Source organism: Polypterus senegalus, chromosome 3 (genome assembly GCF_016835505.1).
Source record: "Polypterus senegalus isolate Bchr_013 chromosome 3, ASM1683550v1, whole genome shotgun sequence".
NCBI classification, from domain to species: Eukaryota; Metazoa; Chordata; class Cladistia; order Polypteriformes; family Polypteridae; genus Polypterus; species Polypterus senegalus.
This window is the reverse complement of record NC_053156.1, coordinates 24,046,163-24,068,094: the sequence shown is the minus strand read 5'-3', so window position 1 is coordinate 24,068,094 and position 21,932 is coordinate 24,046,163. Positions and strand designations below refer to the sequence as shown.

General features: G+C 41.1%; 1 long non-coding RNA gene across 1 annotated transcript; it reads right to left on the bottom strand.

Annotated features, from left to right (window-relative positions):
• Window positions 1-1,919: 1,919 nt before the first annotated feature.
• On the bottom strand, window positions 1,920-15,971 carry LOC120526750. Its single transcript, XR_005633155.1, has 3 exons — window positions 15,883-15,971; window positions 7,540-7,689; window positions 1,920-1,956 (listed from the first exon to the last, which is right to left on the bottom strand). It is a non-coding gene; the product is annotated as an uncharacterized LOC120526750 (long non-coding RNA).
• Window positions 15,972-21,932: the final 5,961 nt, after the last annotated feature.

Genomic DNA, 21,932 nt, shown 5'->3' with positions numbered 1-21,932 from the left:
GGGTTGTAGGGGGCGTGGCTAGAAGGTGGTGTATTTTTAGTCTGACCTGAAAGTGCGCTTTTTCTTTCCGTATTTCTTAAACGTGACACCTGACAGAGGGGGCGACTCTTTTTCATGAAAAGAGCTACATTTTCTTTGCTTTGGGTGGTTCATCCGATAAAGTTCTAGAAATTTAAGCTGTTTTCCGTATGGTGGCGTGGACTTGGGTTTTAATACACTTTTTAGATGATAGTATTGTTATTTTTTTTATACAACTTCTAGAATTTGTCATCTTTTGGCTTTAGCTCCATTTGGACTGTCCACTGGCGCTCTGACCATTTGTTGTTCCAGCCTTGCGCCCAATGATTGCTGAGATAGGCTCCCCGTGCTCAGTAACCCCGCCCTGGGTAAGCAGGATAAGGAAATGGATGAATGGGTTGATAACTTAAATTCTTTCAGTTAGGGACATTATGGGGTTGACATTAGTCAGAAGTGTCAGATGCCGGAAATAGTTCACAATTTCATTTTTATATGTACAGTCATATGAAAAAGTTTAAGAACCCCTCTCAGCCTGCATAATAATTGACTCTACTTTCAGTAAAAAAGAGAACAGTGGTATGTCTTTTATTTCCAAGGAACATCTGAGTACTGGGGTGTTTTCCAAACAAAGATTTTTAGTGAAGCAGTATTTAGTTGTATGAAAGTAAATCAAATGTGAAACACTGGCTGTGCACAAATGTGGGTCCCCTTGTAATTGTGCTGAATGAATGCCTGTCACTGCTCAATGCTGATTACTTACAACACCAAATTGGTTGGATTAGCACGTTAAGCCCTGAAGTTCATAGACAGGGGTGTCCAGTCATGAGTGGTAAAAGGTATTTAAGGTGGTCAATGGCAAGTTGTGCTTCCCTTTGACTCTCCTCTGAAGAGTGACAGACAGCATGGGATCCTCAAAGCAACTCTTGAAAGATCTGAAAACAAAGATTGTTCAGTATGATGGTTTAGGGGAAGGCTACAAAAAGCTACCTCAGAGATTTAAACTGTCAGTTTAATCTGTAAGGAATGGAATCAGGAAATGGAAGGCCACAAAATTTGTGAAAAATACAGGAGCAGCATATACGCGGGATTGTGAGAATGATTACAGACAACCCACAGATCACCTCCAAAGACCTACAAGAACATCTCGCTGCAGATGGTGTATCTGTACATCGTTCTACAATTCAGCGCAATTTGCACAAAGAACATCTGTATGGCAGGGTGATGAGAAAGAAGCCCTTTCTGCACTAACGCCACAAACAGAGTCACTTGTTACAAACAGAGTCACTTGTTGTAAGCAAATGCTCATTTAGACAAGTCAGATTCATTATGGAACAAAGTGCTTTGGACCGATGAGACAAAAATTGAGTTATTTGGTCATAACAAAAAGCGCTTGCATGGCAGAAGAAGAACACCGCATTCCAAGGAAAACACCTGCTACCTCCTGTCAAATTTGGTGGAGGTTCCAATATGCTGTGTGGCTAGTTCAGGGACTGGGGCCCTTGTTAAAGTCGAGGGTCAACAGCAACAACAACATTTATTTCTATAGCACATTTTCATACAAATAATGTTGCTCAAAGTGCTTTACATGATGAAGAAAGAGAAAAAAAGACAAAATAAGAATTAAAATAAGAGAACACTAATTAACATAGAATAAAAGTAAGGTCCGATTGGCATGGAGGACAGAAAAAACAAAAAAACTCCAGATGGCTGGAGAGAAAAAATAAAATCTGCAGGGGTTCCAGGCCACGAGACCACCCAGCGCCCTCTAGGCATTCTACCTGACATAAATGACCTCAATCAGTCCTCATGGTATTCAGGGTTCACATGGAAGAATTTGATGATGACGGTCATGTGGACTTCTGGCCTTTAATCCATAAATGTAGGAACATCACGGTGCTTTGATCAGGTGGTGGTGGTGCAGGTGGCCACCACAGTAAACTGGAAAAAGAACAGAAGAGAGAGTAGGGGTTAGTATGGATTTTGGAGCCAACGTGAATAATAATGATAATTAATTGAATATACAGAGCATCAGGATTAAACTAAGATTAAGTTATGAGAAAGCCATGTTAAAGTAATGTGTTTTCAGCAATGTTTTAAAGTGCTCCACTGTATCAGCCTGGTATATTCCCATTGGCAGGCTATTCCAGATTTTGGGTGCATAACAGCAGAAGGCCGCCCGCCTCACCACTTCTTTTAAGTTTAGCTCTTGGAATTCTAAGCAGACACTCATTTGAAGATCTAAGGTTAAGATTTGGAGTGTAAGGTGTAAGACATTCCAAAATATAAGATAGAGTGCGAGTATTTAAGGCTTTGTAAACCATAAGCAGTATTTTAAAGTCAATTCTAAATGACACAGGTAACCAGTGTAGTGACATCAAAACTGGAGAAATGTGCTCGGATTTTCTTTTCCTAGTTAAGATTCTAGCAGCTGCATTCTGCACTCGTTTTAATTGATTTATGTCTTTTTTGGTAGATGTCTCTCTTTCAACATACCTGTTACCTTTATCTTCATGAAAGTATTGTTTAACCTTTCTGACTTTAAAGCATTGATGTATTATGGCTTTACATCTTGACTTTACTCTTACTCACTATTCCATTGTGGCAGACGGTCAGAGCCCTTACCCAGCCAGGACGCTCTGATTATGGAAAGACCAGGGGAGAGAATACTTCCAGAGACAGTTTCTCCCCCGGACTAACCTTTGGGTTTCAGTGGAGCCACAGGTCACGAGCTTAGAAGCTCAACCCTGTTGGGGCCCATGGCCTCCACCAGGGGGCACATTGACATTTGCGGGGCCCTATTTGGTAGCACTTCCACCACACCTTTTGATAAGGTGCTATATGAGAGGTTGGGCATCAGACTAAAAGAAGTGGGAGTTCAGGGTGATGTTTTTAGATGGATTCAGAATTGGCTCAGACACAGGAAGCAGAGGTTGAGGGTGTGAGGAACCTCATCAGAATTGGCCGATGTTAAGAGTGGTGACCAGCAGGGGGCAGTGCAGGGGCAACTGCTATTTTTAATACAGTATATAGAAATGATTTAGATAGGAATATAAGTAACAAGCTGGTTAAGTTTGCAGATGATACCAAGATAGGTGGATTGGCAGATAATTTGGAATCCGTTATATCATCACAGAAGGACTTGGATAGCAGACAGGCTTGGGCAGATTTGTGGCAGATGAAATTTAATGTCAGTAAATGTAAAGAATTACACATAGGAAGTAAAAATATTAGGTTTGAATACACAATGGGCGGTCGAAAAATCGAGAGTACACCTTATTAGAAGGATTTAGGAGTCATAGTGGACTCTAAGCTATCAACTGGCAGACAGTGTTCAGAAGCCATTAAGAAGGCTAACAGAATGTCAGGTTATATAGCGCCTTGACGTGTGGAGTACAAGTCACAGGAGGGTCTGCTCAACCTTTATAACACACTGGTGAGGCCTCATCTGGAGTCCTGGGTGCAGTTTTGGTCTCCAGGCTGCAAAAAGGACATAACAGCACTAGAAAAGGTCCAGAGAAGAGCGACTAGGCTAATTGAGGGCTACAGAGGATGAGTTATGAGGAAAGATTAAAAGATCTGAGCCTTTACAGTTTAAGAAAAAGAAGATTAAGAGGAGACCTGACTGAAGTGTTTAAAATTATGAAGGGAATTAGTACAGTGGATCAAGACGATGACTTTAAAATGAGTTCATCAAGAACATGGGGACACCGTTGGAAACTTGTTAAGAGTACATTTCACACAAACATTAAGAAGTTTTTCTTTGCACAAAGAACGATAGACACTTGGAATAAGCAATGAAGTAGTGTGGTAGACAGGAGGACTTTAGGGACTTTCAAAACTCGATTTGATTTTCTTTTGGAAGAAATAGGTGGATAAAACTGGCAAGCTTTGTTGGTCTGAAGGGCCTGTTCCTGTCTAGAGTGTTCTAATATTCTATTGTTCTAAAGAAGCCCGCTGGGCACCTGGAGTCCTGGGTGCAGTAGGCATCTCCAACATAAGAACATCATGGTGGTGGGAGTAACACATCATTGCTTGTTAAGTGGCATTGCTAAGGGTGTATCAGCCTCCTTGAGCTTAGGTTACTTTGTACTGAGAAATATTTTGGACAAAAATAAAATAAATAAATAGATTGCTGTGTGGAGAGGCTACTTTAAGTCTATAAACTCCAGATTTAACATTAGGAGTGTGCATCTGAGATGTCTGCTGTAAATATGGTGACTGATGGCCAACAGTTTAAGTCTGGCGTACAAACCATTCACCAACTGAAACAGGTCCACGGTGCCTTCAGAAAGGATTCAGACCCCTTTCACCTTTTAGCCTTGGCTTTAAATGCATTTATTCACTCATCAAACAATACTTAATACCCCAGAATGATACAGAAAAACCAAGAGTTTAGGAATTTTTGAAAATATATTAAATAAAAAAAAAACACATTGCCACCATTGCTCAGAACCTTTGCTACGATACTTGAAATTTGGCTTAGGTGCATCCCATTCTCGTCAGTATCACTTAGATGTCTGTAGTCTACCTGAGACTGAACAAGACTAGGAAAGGCACACACCTGTCTGTAGAAGGTCCATAGTTGAGCCAAAACCAATCTACAAGACCAAATTGTATGGAGGCTCAGGCCTGTGGAATGCTACAAAAAATGTTCTGCACCATTGAAGGTTCCAGAGAGCACAGAGGCCTCCATAATTCTTAAATGTAAGAAGTGTCAAACCACCACAACCCTTCACTTGGCTAAACTGAGAAAGGCTATGGAATGGGAGGTGACCATTAATCTGATGGTCCCAGAGAACCTATATGGAGATGGGAAACACTTCCAGAAGGACAGCCATTGCTGCAACACTCCACTAATCTTGGCTTTATGGAAGAGTAGCCAGGTGACACATGATAGCTCGCTCAGAATGTTTAAAAAGGAACCTAAAGGACGTCCAAACTATGGGGAGCACGATTCTCGGGTGTGATGAAACCAAAATTGAATTGTTTGGCCTAATTTTTAATTGTCACATCTGGAGGAAGCCAGGCAGCACTCTTCATCATTCCAATAGTGTAGCATATTGGTGGTGGCAGCATCAAGCTGTGGGGTTGCTTTTCAGCAGCAGGGATGGAGAAAGTAGACAGATATGAGGGAAATCTGCACGGAGGAAAAGTACAGAGGTGTTCTTAATGAAAACCTGCTCAAGAGTGCTCTGGACCTCAGACTTGGACGAAAATTCACCTTTAAACAGATCAAAATAAAGACAACCAACAATGGCTTAGGGTCAGCTCTGTGAATGCCCTTGAGTGACCAGACTTGAACCCAATCGAACATCTCTGGAGAGGCCTGAGCAATGCTGCCATAGTGACATACTGGGCAGACATTTCTCCTAAACAGTGCTTACATGTATAGGGTCTGTGTGTGTTAAGCTTAGGGTGTATGAGTGGACCAACCCATAATGAATTTGGTAAGTTCCACTCACCTCATGATAATACAGGCACTATGTATGAAACAATGCTACAGATGCTGCATGTTAGTGGTGGTTGAAGTGGCTCCCCACTCCCTATGAAAAGCACTTTTAATAGTGAGAAAAGTGTTATATAAATGTAAAGAATGAATTTTTATTATTAATTCTATCAAAATAAACATCTAAACTTTCTCAGACAAATATAACACCAGGTCATGTCACAGAAATTCACAGAGGATTCTGGAGGACAGAAGGCAGGGGGAAAACTTTATTTCTTGATGCAAACAGAAACATCTTTATCGTAATACCAGCAAAACCAAGAAACTACTTGTTGACTTTCGCCTCATCAAAGAGCCTCTATGTGCGGTCACTATTCAGGGAGTGCACTGCTACATGTACTTGGGGGTCCACATCAATGACAGGTTGGACTGGTCTCATAACACAGAGGAGCTATGGAAGAAAGGGCAGAGCAGACTCTTCTTTCAAAAAAACTGTGCTCCTTTAATGTGATAAGTGACATCCTTCACATCTTCTACAACTCAGTGATGGCCAGTCTGGTGTCTTGGGCTGCTAACATTAACTCAAGAGAGGACCACCAGATCAACAAACTGATTAAAACAGTAAGCTCAGTTATGGAAAGCCCTGTGGACCCACATAAGGTAACAGCAGAGGAGAGGATGAAGACAAAATTGAGTGCCATTATGAACAATGTTACACATCCTCTATCTATCTATCTATCTATCTATCTATCTATCTATCTATCTATCTATCTATCTATCTATCTATCTATCTATCTATCTATCTATCATCTATCATATAGTGCCTTCATATCATATCTATCTATCTATCTATCTATCTATCTATCTATCTATCTATCTATCTATCTATCTATCTATCTATCTATCTCTATCATATATCTGCCTTCATATCTATCTATCTATCTATCTATCTATCTATCTATCTATCTATCTATCATATAGTGCCTTCTATCATATCTATCTATCTATCTATCTATCTATCTATCTATCTATCTATCTATCTATCTATCTATCCAGGCCCCCAAGCTCCCCTTAAATTCCATCTATGAGTGATACGTTTTTCTTGTATCTACTTTGTGTTGTTGTATTTCATCAATGGCATTGAACTCATTGCGCTGCTGTCTCTAGTCTATGTAAGACAAGCAAGTTAGAGTCACATGACATTAAAGTTGATCTTGAGCTGAAATCACGTATAGATGAAGGTGCTCTTTTTAGTTTTTGTACAGGATATGGAAGCCTTTCTTCAACACAGTTCTGCTTTGTCAATCCTCAAACCAATGTAGGTCTTTCCTATCTGTTTGTTGTTTTTAAAGTGTCATTAACTGAATCGTAAACTTTGATATTATCAAGTTATTGAAATATTGGGGTACTCTTATCTCTAAATCACAATCAAGTGATTCACTACAGTTGAGTTACTCTGGGCAGAGCTCAGTTGCAGTCGGTGCTGCTGCTGCCTCACAGCTACAGTGTTCTGGACTCAGAGTCTGGGTGGGTCACTCCCTGCCTCCCTGCCTGCCTCTTTGAAGTTCTCTGTAAACAGTCACACAGGCTGATTTCAGGTTTTGCTGATCTGCTTAATCTGCTTGGTTGCCCACCATACATTAAAGATTTCAGTTTTATCCACGCATTAGGAACTTTTTCAAGTTCAAGTTCAAGCCCAAAGGACCGGCATGTGCATAGAACACTTCCCAGAATGAAAAGGTTCTTTGTCAAGCAGTGAGGAGCCACACAATCCAGTAAAGCACCATCTGTTAGAAAGGTTATTTTTAAAAATGTGTTTCCAATTCTGCCAGGCCAACTTTTAACTGTGAACTGGAGAAACAGGTAATAAAATAGATAAAGAGTGAATTATAAGAGGTCCAGGTCTGTACTCAGTAAAAACTGTACTACAAGAACAAACTGAAATGAACTCAAGGCAACTTGGTTTATGTCTGGTGTGGGAATAGTGAGGTTATGCTGCATTCACTCCTTACAGGCTAAGGCGACATCACAATTCGCTGAAATTGAGTTTCAAAATTATCTTCAAATTCTCTCACCACTAATACTTAAAATTTCCCAATGGGAGGTTCGTATCCCTCATCGCATGGTAATCCAGCCCAGTCATCACTCCGAGTTGCCGAGTCATGTGCTTCTCCAATTTCTTCATCTTGATGTGAAAGCAGCATATAAGTTTCAGCAATATCCCACTAAAAACAAAAAAATAATCATATGCTATTCTTCTGTTTGTTATATGGCAAAGTCGGACAAATTAAAATTAAAATAAAAAAAAAACAAAATAAATAAACATACAGTGATTGGTGATCAAAAATAATTAAATGTGTCAGTAATGTATGTACATTTATCTTAATGTATTGATTGAATTATTTCTTCATTTATTAATTTCAGTGACATCACACACAACATGAAATACGACTTGAAATGAAAACTGTCACTTTCGCTCGTCCAAGTTGTGAGGGCGGGCTCAAGCGAGTACTGTGCTCTAATTGGATGAATTATCAGTAGTGCACACATAAATCTTTAGCCATGAAGTGCTTCATTTATAGTCAGACACCACACGTCAGACGTGGACTGCTAAGATGATGATAATGAAGATGTATTCCGGGCTTCTTGAATTAAAGTAGCTGCCTCGTGTATTAATACTGTCACTCGTCTCCTCCACAGATGCACACAGTGTGCTTCATTTACATAAGATGGAGCTTCTAAGTGAACTGATAGACAGATAGATAGATAGATAGATAGATAGATTTGAAAGGCACTATATAATAGATAGATAGATAGATAGATAGATAGATAGATAGATAGATTGATAGATAGATTCGAAAGGCACTATATAATAGATAGATAGATAGATAGATAGATAGATAGATAGATAGATAGATAGATAGATAGATAGATAGATTTGAAAGGCACTATATAATAGATAGATAGATAGATAGATTGATACATAAATTTGAAAGGCACTATATAATAGATAGATAGATAGATAGATAGATAGATAGATAGATAGATAGATAGATAGATACATAAATTTGAAAGGCACTATATAATAGATAGATAGATAGATAGATAGATAGATAGATAGATAGATAGATAGATAGATAGATAGATAGATAGATGTTAAAGGCACTATATAATAGTGACATTTTGCATATAAATTGCTAAACATGTTGTATGTCTTTATTTGTAACTTATAACACTAATGTCTATCATTGATAAGAACAGCAGTGGTTTAATGGCTAAGAACCAGTTCTTTGTAATTTTACAACAGGGTTGGGGAAGTTTCTCTGCAGGACTCTCTCAATCAACCCTCACAAGAAAGCCAGGCTGCCTAACTGACAAGCTTTACCTTAACACATGGTAAAGAAGGGCAGGTGTGATGGTGTTCTATACCCCATTGGTCTGAAGTATGGCTGTTTGGAATTGGCTTGTATCAGAAGCCTTTAAGTACCATGACGCCCTATTGGCTGTAGGGTTTGGACAGAGAATCTATACATTTGCTAGCTTTACCCCTCCCTCTCTCTCTTACCAACTGATGAAGGAGTATCTCACACACCATTACCATGAGGAGCTCAGCTCAGCAGCCATATTGAGGCAGGCATGCGGCCTGTTCTGAAGAAAGCTGAACAAAAATTGTGCCTTAACTAGAGACATTTAAAGTAACTACAAGTCTGTGTGCCTTCTGAAACTACACATTAGCATTTATCAGAATGTATGGTTGCCAATATTCAAATGTACTTTGTTTATTGTTATTATTTTTGAATATTATCAATAATACATTGTTTAAATTGTAACTTAACTCCTGCTTGTCTTTTACTACACCTAATGGCCTGAGGTTATAAATGTAGAAGGGAAGATGAGAAGTTATATGGTACGATATCTTATAAACAGTGGTAAGTCTGTGAGATTTGAGGTATTCTGACAAAGGCTACATATTAATAATACAAAAGGAGATAGATAGATAGATACTATATAAGAGATAGATGGATAGATCTGGAGAGAGCAATTGCCTGTGGCCATCATTCCCTTTTTGGGGTTGTCTTGCTGTTAGCTCTCCAGGTCACCTGCTGTCTCTTTCATTTGCACCAAAGCAGGTGAAGATGATTCACAGTCACTTCTGCTTCCTAGCCAGACAGACTGATATCCATAAAGCTTCATTGACTTGGTGTTAGACTGGGATGTTCCCTTCATGTGTTTAAGCTGAATAGTTCCACTGTGTTCCTGTGTCACCAAGGCTAACTATACTATGGAGCCCAGAAGGGAAAGCTGGCATTACTTTTAATTGTGTGCATTTAACAGACATTTGGAAAGGTTTTGGAGAAAGTAAACGCAGACCCAGAACAAGAAGATAAATGGGTGATTAAATTCAGTGGTTACATTGTCCTGTCAGGGGAGCAGATGGAAAGACTGAAGCTGAATGAAGACAAGTGTTGGAAGAGCTAGTAAGAGAAGTAAAAGTTGCAGAGGACATGAAGTATAATTTAGTAACTTGGTTATTCACAGAAACTTTGGTTCTAAAATGCCATGTAAACTGTTATTCCAGTTGAAGAAACCTGGTTATTGGTTTCTAAAACACCTGGCTAATAGACATCAATTTCCCCAGTTATGTGGCCATGTAAACCCTTAACCAGGTGACAGTGAAGAATTTCATAGTCTGCGCTGGTCTGCAGCACTCTCTTCGCCTGTGTGTGTGTGTTTTCTTTGCACACGCTTTCAGCAGTCATGGGTAGAAGCGTCCACAAGATAAATTTCATGGAGCAAATGCTCGAGAGATTGAGTTATTCCTTCTACTGTCTAAAATAATGTGTCAATATTTCAGAAATCGCTAAATTAAGATAATGAGCTGAATGTACGAGGGAGTACCCAAAAATAAACAGAATTGATAAAACAATTGTTTTAATCATTTTACTTACTAAAACTTTAGTGTCTTTCAAAGTACTCTCTGAGTGAATGAATGCACTTGTCCCAATGGTTTTCCACTTGTGGAAACATTTTGAAATCACTGAAGAGGAATGTTGTCGTAGACCTGCAGGAGATTTTTCTTTGCCTTCCTCCACAGTACAAAAAAAAAATTCCTTGGGGACAGGAAAAAGTCACAAGGAGCAAAGATCAGATGATTAGGGATGGTGGCAAGAACTCCAAGACACACAAGTCAATTCAGAAATCTGTTCAATAGTCCAACGACGATCTTCGTAAATTGCATTGCAAACTTTTTCAAGATTTTTGTCATTCCTAATTGTGGAAGGTCGGTCAGATCTTGGTTTGGTCTTCAAGTGATATTTCCCCTTGTTTGAAACATGAAGACCACTCGTAGACCTGAGTTTTACTTAAAGCTTCCTCTTTAAAAGCAGTTTCAAGCAGCTCTACAGTTTGCCGAACAGAAAACAAAATTTAACGCAGATTTGCTGTTCTTTATGATCACCCAACACAAAAATCTCAGAACACATTTAATAAGCACCAAGAAAAACCAACACAGAATGGCGCACAAACAATACAGAGTAGCGGCACACGGCAGACTGCCACAGAGTACTGTAAGTGTGCTACACCTAGCGGCGAAATTTGCAACTAAGTCGAGATTATGCGCCAGGTACAGATTTCAGGTTATATTTGGGTATCCTCTCATACAGTCCTCAGCAGCACAATCTCGGGAGTAGTACTGGGGTCTCACATGTTAAAAGTAACATGCGTTACATAGTCTGATTACTTTTTAAATTAATGAGTATCCTAATGGAATGCTAATTTTATTGAAGTAAAAACACCTGCATTATTTTTATCCCATTGAGTGTACTGCAAGTCAAGAAACACACATATTTTTACATTGCCCGTCCTATAAATAAAGTGTCTGCTTAGTTTTCATCCAGCTACGGTATTTGCTATTGATATGTGAAAGTGTAATCGCGTGGTGCAGTAGACTTGGAACCCTTGCAGATTTTGTTTTTTTTCTTCAGTCTAACTGGAACTCTTTTGTTTTTTTCTTTCCTCGTGGCCTTCTGACCTTATCCTTTTCTTTTACTTAATTCTTTAATATTATTGCCAAATTGTATTTGCTTTTTCATTTCATATGACTGTCTTTGTCATCTTGTAAAGCACTTTGTATGAAAATTTCCATCCATCCATTAACCAACCCGCTATATCCTATCTACAGGGTCACTGCGGTCTGCTGGTGCCAATCCCAGCCAACACAGGGTGCAAGGCAGGAAGCAAACCCCGGGCAGGGTGCCAGCCCACCGCAGGGCACGCACACACACACCAAGCACGCACTAGGGACAATTTTGAATTGCCAATGCACCTAACCTGCGTGTCTTTGAACTGTAGGAGGAAACCCATGCAGACATGGCGAGAACATGCAAACTCAACACAGGGAGGACCTGGGAAGCAAACCCGGGTCTCCTAATTGCGAGGCAGCAGCGGTACCCACTGTGCCACCATGCTTCCCTGTATGAAAATTTGCTAAATTAATAAATGTTGTTGTTGTTGTTGTAGTTGAAGCCAAGATCTAATGAACAGGAACACTCAGCTGTAAGATGGCACCTTTGTCGAACAACATGCCGTAATCAATTAATCAATCAACATTTATTTATATAGCACATATTCATACAAAAAAATGTAGCTCAAAGTGCTTTACAAAATGAATAGAGAAATAGAAGACACAATAAAAGATAAACATAAGTCAACATTAATTAACATAGAATAAGAGTAAGGTCCGATGGCCAGGGTGGACAGAAAAACAAAAAAACTCCAAAGGCTGGAGAAAAAAATAAAATCTGTAGGGGTTCCAGACCACGAGACCACCCAGTCCCCTCTGGGCAATCTACCTAACATTAGTCAAACAGTCCTCTTTGTATTTAGGGTTTTCATGGAAGGACCTGATGATGATGGTCACGTAGACTTCTGGCTTTCAGTCCATCAATGTTGGTGCATCATGATGCTTTGAGTAGGTGGTGGTGGCAGGCTGCCACCACAAAGAAACCGGAAAAAGAAACAGAAGAGAGAGTTGGGGTCAGTATGGATTTTGGAGCCACTGTGAATAGTTATTATGAAGAATTGAACATACAGAGTATCAGGATTAAGTTAAATTAAATTAAATTGAAGTTATAAAAAGGCCATGTTAAAGTAATGTGTTTTCAGCAGTGTTTTAAAGTGCTCTACCGGCCTGGCAAATTCCTATTGGCAGGCTATTCCAGATTTTAGGTGCATAGCAGCAGAAGGCCGCCTGCCTCACCACTTCTTTTAAGTTTTGTTCTTGGAATTATAAGGAGACAATCATTTGAGGATCTGAGGTTACGATTTGGAATATAACGTGTCAGGCATTCTGATATATAAGATGGAGCGAGATTATTTAAGGCTTTATAAACCATAAGCAGAATTTTAAAGTCAATCCTGAATGACACAGGTAACCAGTGTAGTGACATCAAAACTGGAGAAATGTGCTCAGATTTTCTTTTCCCAGTTAGGATTCTAGCAGCTGCATTCTGCACTCGTTGCAAACGATTTATATCTTTTTTGGGTAGTCCTGAGAGGAGTGCGTTACAGTAATCTAGTCGACTGAAAACAAAAGCGTGAATTAATTTCTCCGCATCTTTCAATGATAGAAGAGGTCTAACTTTACTTATGTTTCTTAAGTGAAAAAATGCTGTCCTAGTGATCTGATTAATATGTGATTTAAAATTCAGATTACAGTCAACGGTTACCCCTAAATTTTTTACTTCCGTCTTAACTTTTAATCCTAGTGCATCAAGTTTATTTCTAATAACCTCACTGAATCCATTATTGCCAATTACTAAAATTTCAGTTTTCTCTTTATTTAGTTTGAGAAAATTACTATTCATCCATTCAGAAATACCAGTAAGACATTGTGTTAGTGTATCGAAAGAGTCAGAGTCATCAGGTGCTAGTGAAAATTCTGGACGTGTAACCTGCTGACATTCATCAAAGGATGTTGTCTCAGTATGGAAGTGAAAACAGCAGGACTCAACAAAAAGTTTATGAATGGGTAGAAAGGAGACAGAATGAGTGTAACTGATGAAGCTCAGTCTGGTCGACCATCTAAAATCATGCACACAAGCCCACCTCAACATGGTGAATGCCTTCATCAGAGAAGACCGACGGATTCTGTTGTCTGCTGTTGCTGCACATCCGGATATCAGCTATGGATCTGCACAGGCCATGGTGCGTGATGACTTGGGGTGCCATAAAGTTTACACGAGATGGGCACCCAAACACCTTACTGATCTGCTAAAGCCAACACCCTTCAGTGAGTTTCAGCAGGGTTCACTCCCTCTGCCCAAAGAACTCTCACTACACCACATTCTTGACCAATCCTGCGTTGGAGCATCCATGTTCATTTGACTTTGTCTTCAACTAGAATAATGGCAGAGCGCTGCAACGTGTGGGTTCAAACTACCCATGAGCCACTGTGATGGTGCGGGTTCGCGCCACACTCCCATCTTCCTTCTGCGAGCCCTGAACCCGACACCGTCGATAATGTCACCGATGAGCTTGGCAGTGAGGCACAACAAAGCAAGGGGATGGAGCAAAAGTGTAAAGTGCTTTTATTAAAAATAGCAAACAAAACAAGGTGTTCAAAATAAAGTGCAGTGCTTCACAATCCTTAAATAAATAATCCATTTGAAAATGAGGTTAAAACAACGGCTGGAAGCTGTCCTTTTAAAATCAGCCTTTCTACTGGTGACTCCCCTGCTTCTCTATGCGCCAGGGGAGCCACCCTACCTGCAGCTGACCTTCATTCTACCTTCTGATCTGGAGGCTTCCCGATCCCTGGCTTCGGTTCAGCACTCTCCAGACAGACATATGGCTTCCCCAGTGACTAGGACACTCACAGCCTCCAAAGCCTCTCGACTCCCGCTGTCTTCTGCGGTGAGCCATCCTTCTTCCGGTCAGTCCCATGCCTCACAATGCTCAGCGGGAACAAACCACTACCAACTGCCCTAGGTGTCGGCCGAACACCCCGCTAGGGCTCAATGTCCAGCTGCCTGTAAGCCAGCACTCGCTCTCACACTGACTATGCTCTCCCTGCTTCCTGCCTTCTTCTTCTCCTTCCATCTCAACCTCCGTCCGTCTATTCATCTTTCTTTCTTCATCTTCCCCTGCTAGCCGCCTCACGCTTCTATTTATCACGGGAACATGGATCAGCTGTGGCAATCAGCAGCTCCCGGGAACAATTAAGGATGCGGACGACTCCTCACCTGTGCACTTAAGCCTGGATCGCCCACATCACAAATCCCTCCGGGAACTGCTCGGCCACACACACCATGTCCCCTCGCTAAACCGCGAGTGTGCCGATTATTTATTTAAAAAGTGTCCCTGTTAATTTGAGCTGTGGACCCGCTACACCACAGCCACTTGGAATAAGCTACCAACGAGTGTAGGGACTTTCAAAACTCGACTTGATGTTTTTTTGAAAGACTAGGGGGCTTTGCTCCCTGCTCGCTTCGCTAGCTAAGCTCTAGCCTCTTTGCGGTTCTGTCACTCATGTATGGGGACGCGGCTGTACAATTTAAACAGATTTATATTTTCATGGAAATAGTTACATATGCATAATAGAACTAACTATTTTACATTAAAGCAAGTAATTCATCCTTCCATTTTCTAACCCGCTGAATCCTAACACAGGGTCACGGGGGTCTGCTGGAGCCAATCCCAGCCAACACAGGGCACAAAGCAGGCACCAATCCTGGGCAGGGTGCCAACCCACCGCAGAGCAAGTAATTAACTATATTAAAAAAATAGTAAAACGTAATAATTTGAAAGTAAATTATGTTTCGTGTTGCGCTAGATTAATTTGTTGCGTAATACGATTTTGTTCTGTTTGGCTTTGAAATTAACACACCAATACTTTTTAACCCTTAAACTGCTGGGGCCATTCCGCAACTGAGTTAGTGCTGGGCCAGCCAATCCGATGAACAGACCCCTCTACCCAATGTTTCTTGCGATCCTCCATCAGAGATGGAGCCCTAAATCTGAGATGCTGCTTCGGGGTGGGTTTTGGGGGAGTTTGGGGTTGTGAAATGAGCTGTGCACACAGGACTCCCCTCAAACATCACAGAGCTGAAAGAATTCTGCATGGAAGAGTGGAAAAAACTTGCTGCCAGTCAATGTCGCAGAGTGCTGGACATTTGGGGGAAACGCCTACTTGAGGGACAGTGCCAGCTAGTAGAGCCAAGAGGGGGACATACTTTTTCTACAGATGGAAATGGTATGACTGTTTATTTTTCATTTGATAAATTATTGTAAAGTTAAGTTTGATTTATTTTTTCTAATTACATCAATCTTTAATTAGAAATGCTTTTTATATGAAAATCAAATCCTGTCATGTCCACATATGTTAAAGAAAAGAAAAACATTTCCTGGGGTGTACTTACTTTTTCACAGGACTGTAAATCGGCATCTCCTAACTGAGCCTCCATGATTTGGTTCCTGGCTGGAGGACAACTCCCAGCTTGAGCTCCAGCCCCTGCTACACTGAATTGGATTAGCAGGTTAGTAAAAGGAATGAATGGATGGTGCCTACTTAGGATGTGAAAGAAAGCCCTCGAGCTCATGAGAAAAACGTGCAACTGCCACCCACTCAGCAACTGAGCCACGAATCAAAGCCGTGAGGCAGCAGCTCCCCACCACTGCGCCACCCCCTCAATAATCGCAGCAACTTTGTCAGCCATTGGTGGGGGGAGGCATTTCCCTCTTTCACTTTCCAATGTTCTCAACGTTCCAAATGCTCCTGTCTCCAAATGAAATCGCCCCCCCGAACAAGAATGTAATCCGGCACCCAGCTCCAGCTCTGCTGCGAATTCCATTATCAATTATGGATCGGACTGATGTCGCAGCTTTTCCTGGCAGACCTAACAGGTTGTCAGGCGGCCAGTGAGGGGGAACTCTGCGGATTGCCTCGCAAATCTCTTAAAGGCAAACGGAGCGAGCCTTGGAATGAATAAGCGGGTGTATTTATAGGTTAAAAAGTGAACGAGAAATGCATCTGGGATTTGGTGTGCTGATTCTTAGGCAGCACTGGGAGTCCTTGCTGAAATGAGGAAAACAGCAAGAGAGACATCAGTGCCATCAATATCTTATAAATACCGACTCGACAGTCTGGTCGCACTCCGCTACCATTTTTACACACGTCCCTTCATTCTCGCTCTACTAATCACAGCCTTTTTGATGTGAAAGGCTCCTTGGCGTAATGGAGGGCTTGATAAAAACAAAACCATGTCTGTCTGAGACTGGAGACATCCTGCAGAGATGCAGTCAGATCCTGGGCAGTCCAAGTAGAACAGAAGGGTCCCGCATCAGAACAAGTGTGGCTGGTAACTGGAAGGTTGCAGGTTCAAATCATACTTTGAGCAAGGCCCATAAACTGAAAATTGCTCCAGGGGTGCTGGACAGTGGCTGACCCTGCGCTCTGACCCCCAGACGTCATGCAAAAAGACAAATTCCACTCTGAAATGAATATAGTATACCATATAAAATAAATATAAAGTCTGAGAAACTTGTTTGGTAGGAACAGCCCATAGAGGTAGAAGTCAGAACAGGTCATCGACCAAAAACTAAACATGTTTATGCTCAGTGAATATTTGCTTGGGAGACCATCTAAGAAAAGCCTGAGCTGCTGCATAAGAGGTTGTTGGTGAAGCTAACAGGACGTACTTACCCTGTGGTTTGTGTGTGGATCTCAATGCCGCAGTGCAGTGACAGGGACATTGTGCTGTAAAAATGGCGCCGTGCTTTGGATGAGACACAAAAAACTGAGGTCCTGACTCTCCGCGGTCAATAAAGATCTCTGGGCAGCTTTCAAAAAGAAAGCAGAGTGTATTCTTGATGTCCTGGCTCAATTGGCCATCACGACTCATCCATTCTGACCCCCTAATAACACCCCTTCTCTTATTGACTAACTATCTCTCTCACCTCTTCACCATCTAATAGCTAATTTGTGGTGAGTGTACTCGCAAAACAATGGCTGCTATCACATCATCCAGGTGGATGCTACACTTTGCTAGTAGCTGGAGTGGCTCCCCACTGTGTAAGTAAAGTGATTTGAATGGGTCAGGAAAATTGTTATATAATGCAATTAATGTAGTTAGAACTGCGGTGGGTTGGCACCCTGCTCAGGATTGGTTCCTGCCTTGTGCCCTGTGTTGGCTGGGATTGGCTCCAGCAGACCCCCGTGACCCTGTGTTAGGATTCAGCGGGTTGGAAAATGGAAGGATGGATGGATGTAGTTAGAAGAGTATTATGTAATAAAATTCATTAATAATTAAATATATTGTAATTTAAATAATAACAATAATAATAATAACAACAACAATAATAATAATACATCCTCCAACCCACTACAGTATATCCTAACTACAGGGTCACAGGGGTCTGCTGGAGCCAATCCCAGGGTGCAAGGCAGGAAACAAACCCTGGGCAGGGCACCAGCCCACCGCTGGGCAGACACACACCCACACACACTAGGGACAATTTTGAATCGCCAATCCACCTAACCTGCATGTCTTTGGACTGTGGGAGGAAACCCACGCAGACACGGGGAGAACGTGCAAACAAGCAAGCGAACCCGGGTCTACTAACTGCAAGGCAGCAGCTCTACCACTGCGCCACTGTGCCGCAGCATTCAACAACAGCCTCCAAAAAATGGTAACTGTTGTAAGAATGGGGCACCTTTCGACAAACCCTGTATAAATAAAGGATAAAAATAAAAATGTGTGTAAAGCACAAACTAAGTCTTTTCAGGTGAGAGTCACCTTCAAATGCTGGCAAAGCTGTCAGTTCATCCAGGTATGATGTAATTGGGCAGGAAGAGACGGGCCCAGACAAGGAGGGGGGCTGTGAATCTTCTTGTCTGCAGAAAGAGGAAAACAATGGTTGTTACCACACAGTGCCAACCGCAGGATTGGCAGAGAATTACCATCACCTTAGCCCTTAATCCTTAGCCCCGTGCGTGATACTGTGTGAGAAGGCTAAACATGGGAACTGTGAATAAATCAGCAACATAACAAGAAAGGTGTGGGAGAACCACCCCGTATACTTTAAAAGTTTCAATAGATGAAGCAGACTGAGCTCAATACAGAACTGAATTGCACTTTACAATTTGATGTTAGTGTTGGGTCAAAGGAGGAAGTGATGTCAATAGAACTGGGATTTGGAGTGAGGTCAGGAGAGCCAGGATCGCAGGTGAGGTCGTCAGGCAGGACTTCCTTCTGATGGTCTGCAATGGAGAAAAGACAGAAATGTTTATCTGACAGTGCCAACTCCTGGGGCCTCATGTATAAACGGTGCGTACGCACAGAAACGTTTCCACATTCAAATCACGATGTATAAAACCTAAACTTGTCGTAAAGCCACGCACATTTCCACGGTACCTCATACCCTGTCGTACGCAAGTTCTCCACTCAGTTTTGCAGACTGGTGGCACCCAGCATCAAAGCAGTGCTACTGTTCCTATGTGGTTTATCTTTCTTTTTCAGATCAACATCCCTGACGCTGCTTTATAAATACACTGACATTAACCTCATATTGTTTATTAGTTTAATGCATCTGATTGTAATTAACCTGTAACAATATAATGGTCCACGGAATGGCCAAACTATTCTAAATACCATAACTGCTTTAGCGTTGTTACTCTCACTGCACCTTCTTCATTTTCTTCTTTCAGCTGCTTCCAATAGGAGTTGTCACAGCGGATCATCTTTATCCATATTACTCTCACTGCACCACCTGGAGTATTTATATCACTGTATCTGACTGGGGAATCACAGCAGCAGCTGATCGGAAAGAGAATTATCGGTATACAGCATCAAGGCCACACTGCCTCAGCCACAGCAAGATGTTACAAAGCCTTTCCTGTACGGACCTTGCGGTTCAGACACAGTTTCATCCCAAGAACTTTAAATGCACTCAATCAATTGCTCCTTGTAGAACTGTTTGTACTTATAAGTGTGATGACCCCACTGTAAACTTGCACTACAGTTATAATATTACACAACCTGCGCCATTTTATAAAGCGCGTATTTACATATGATGACAATATCATTTTTAAGATGCAGCAAATTATGTTGATTATATTATACAGATAAAACTTTAACCTTCATTTAAATAATCTGTATTGTTAATGATTAAACATGTGAGGACACGGTGCCGCAGCACTAGCAAGTTCCTGTATTGTTCCTGCCTCGCGTTGTATTCTTGCTTAGGCTGGCGCGACACTGGAAGGATAGATGGATAGAATAATTAAACACGTACTATGAAGATATTTCAATGTTCCTTAAAGGTTTTGAAGAATCGTCGTTGTAAGCTTACAGATGGCTTGTCTATTACAGAACTGATTGTGTGGCGATTGGGTATTTGGAAAAAGAAAAGTAAGGACAGGAATTGGGGGTTAGTATGTTTGAAAGAGACAGTACTGCTGCAATAAAGTATTTCATCGAAGGTCACACACGGCGCAGCAAGCATCTTGCGTGAGACATGAACAATCACTGCGCCACCGTGTTCCCATGTTTAATAACATTCTTTTATTCCAATCATCATGAAAATGATATCACATATACATCTCAGTATTTTAATTATTCAGAGAGTTGTAATATCACGAATGTAATGGATTCTGTGTCCTGTCGGAGAAAGAGAAAGAACGGAAGCACGTAGTGATTTACACACACAGAGCACATAGAAGATCAAATACAAAACAAAGCATTTAACGTTCTACTTTAGTTACGATGTGATTTGAGAAACTAGTAAATTAAACATGTTTAAGATGAAGTTTATGATGTTCTCCTTTAATGACAAAATAAACTACGTGATTAAAGTGGAAATTTCGAGATTAAAGTTGACATTTCGTGCTTTTTCCTCACTGTGTGCCTATTTTTTTTGTCTGTACCCTAATAAGCTTTCATATGATACTCAGAAGGTGGGCTACAACTCCTTTTCCTTTTCACGGTGACTTTGATATGTGACTTCTTTTTTATTTCGGGCACTGTGTGACTTTGTGAACTTAAGCTTTCAAGTTTCTCCGTCACACCATGTCACTCGATTAACTTCCTTTTGTTGATTATTCCACTGTTTAAACCAACAAATAGTATGTTTTTTCCTTTGCCTCCACTTGGTATTCGCTGAAATTCTTATATTTCCCCCGTGCTTTTCCCATTGTCTTTTCACAGAACGCTGAGCTTAAGGGCGATTTATATTTATTTGCATATTCAAAGAGGCGTAATTCTGGGAGGAATTGGGTCGGGACAGCAGGTGCGTGCACGTGCGTTACTTTTCACCCTGACCAGGATTTATGTAGCGGAAGAACGTGGAAGCTGGTGAATGTACAGATTCCTGAATCTGGATTTTTCTGTGCGTAAGCACATTTCGGCTTTTTTGCTTACGTCATGTTATAGTGCGAGTTCTACGCACGTCGTTATGCATGAGGCCCCTGGTCTGGTGGATAAATTATACTTATTCGGACCCATCTCCTAATTGCATGTGTGTGGCAGAACATTGAATTAGGCTTAGGGTAGGCGGCAGAAGCACAGAACTGGGTAATATGCTGGTACACAAGTCCCAGATACAACATTTCATTTCCTTTCCTTGTAACTCACCCCATTCTTATCTCAATAAAAAAACTGTTAGAGAAATCATATTAGATGTGTCTATTCATGCCATTACTAAATACTTAGGTAGATTTAAAAGAAGGTTTAAAAAATCTGCACTAAAACACATAAACACATAGGGATTCAAATAGAATACCCCCTAGTGTCAATTATTGTAACTATAGATTGAATTAGGTTAAGGGTTAGGGTTCTGTTGTAAAAAAAAATTTCAGGAAGGGTCCCCATCTCTTCTACTGCCGGGGGGCTTATGAAGTTTGTAATATGAGACTGCCTACATACTGTTACAAAGTGTGATGGAGGTCAGCCATGATGAAATAGAATGGTAGAAAAGTATAATGTTTTACCTCTTCTGTTTAGATTCTCATAGGAGAGGAGAGGAATGAAGGTCAGTAGGATCACCAAGACAGAATACATGTGTGTAAATGAGAGGGAGGTCATTGGAATGGTGAGGATGAGGGGAGTAGAGTTGGTGAAGATGGAGGAGTTTAAATACTTGGGATCAACAGTACAGAGTAATGGGGAGTGTGGAAGAGAAGTGAAGAAGAGAGTGCAGGCAGGGTGGAGTTAGTGGAGAAGAGTGTCAGGAGTGATTTGTGAGAGACGGGTATCAGCAAGAGTGAAAGGGAAGGTCTACAGGATGGTAGTGAGACCAGCTGTGTTATATGGGTTGGAGAAGGTGGCACTGACCAGAAAGCAGGAGACAGAGATGGAGGTGGCAGAGTTGAAGATGCTAAGATTTGCATTGGGTGTGATGAGGATGGACAGGATTAGAAACGAGGACATTAGAGGGTCAGCTCAAGTTGGATGGTTGGGAGACAAAGTCAGAG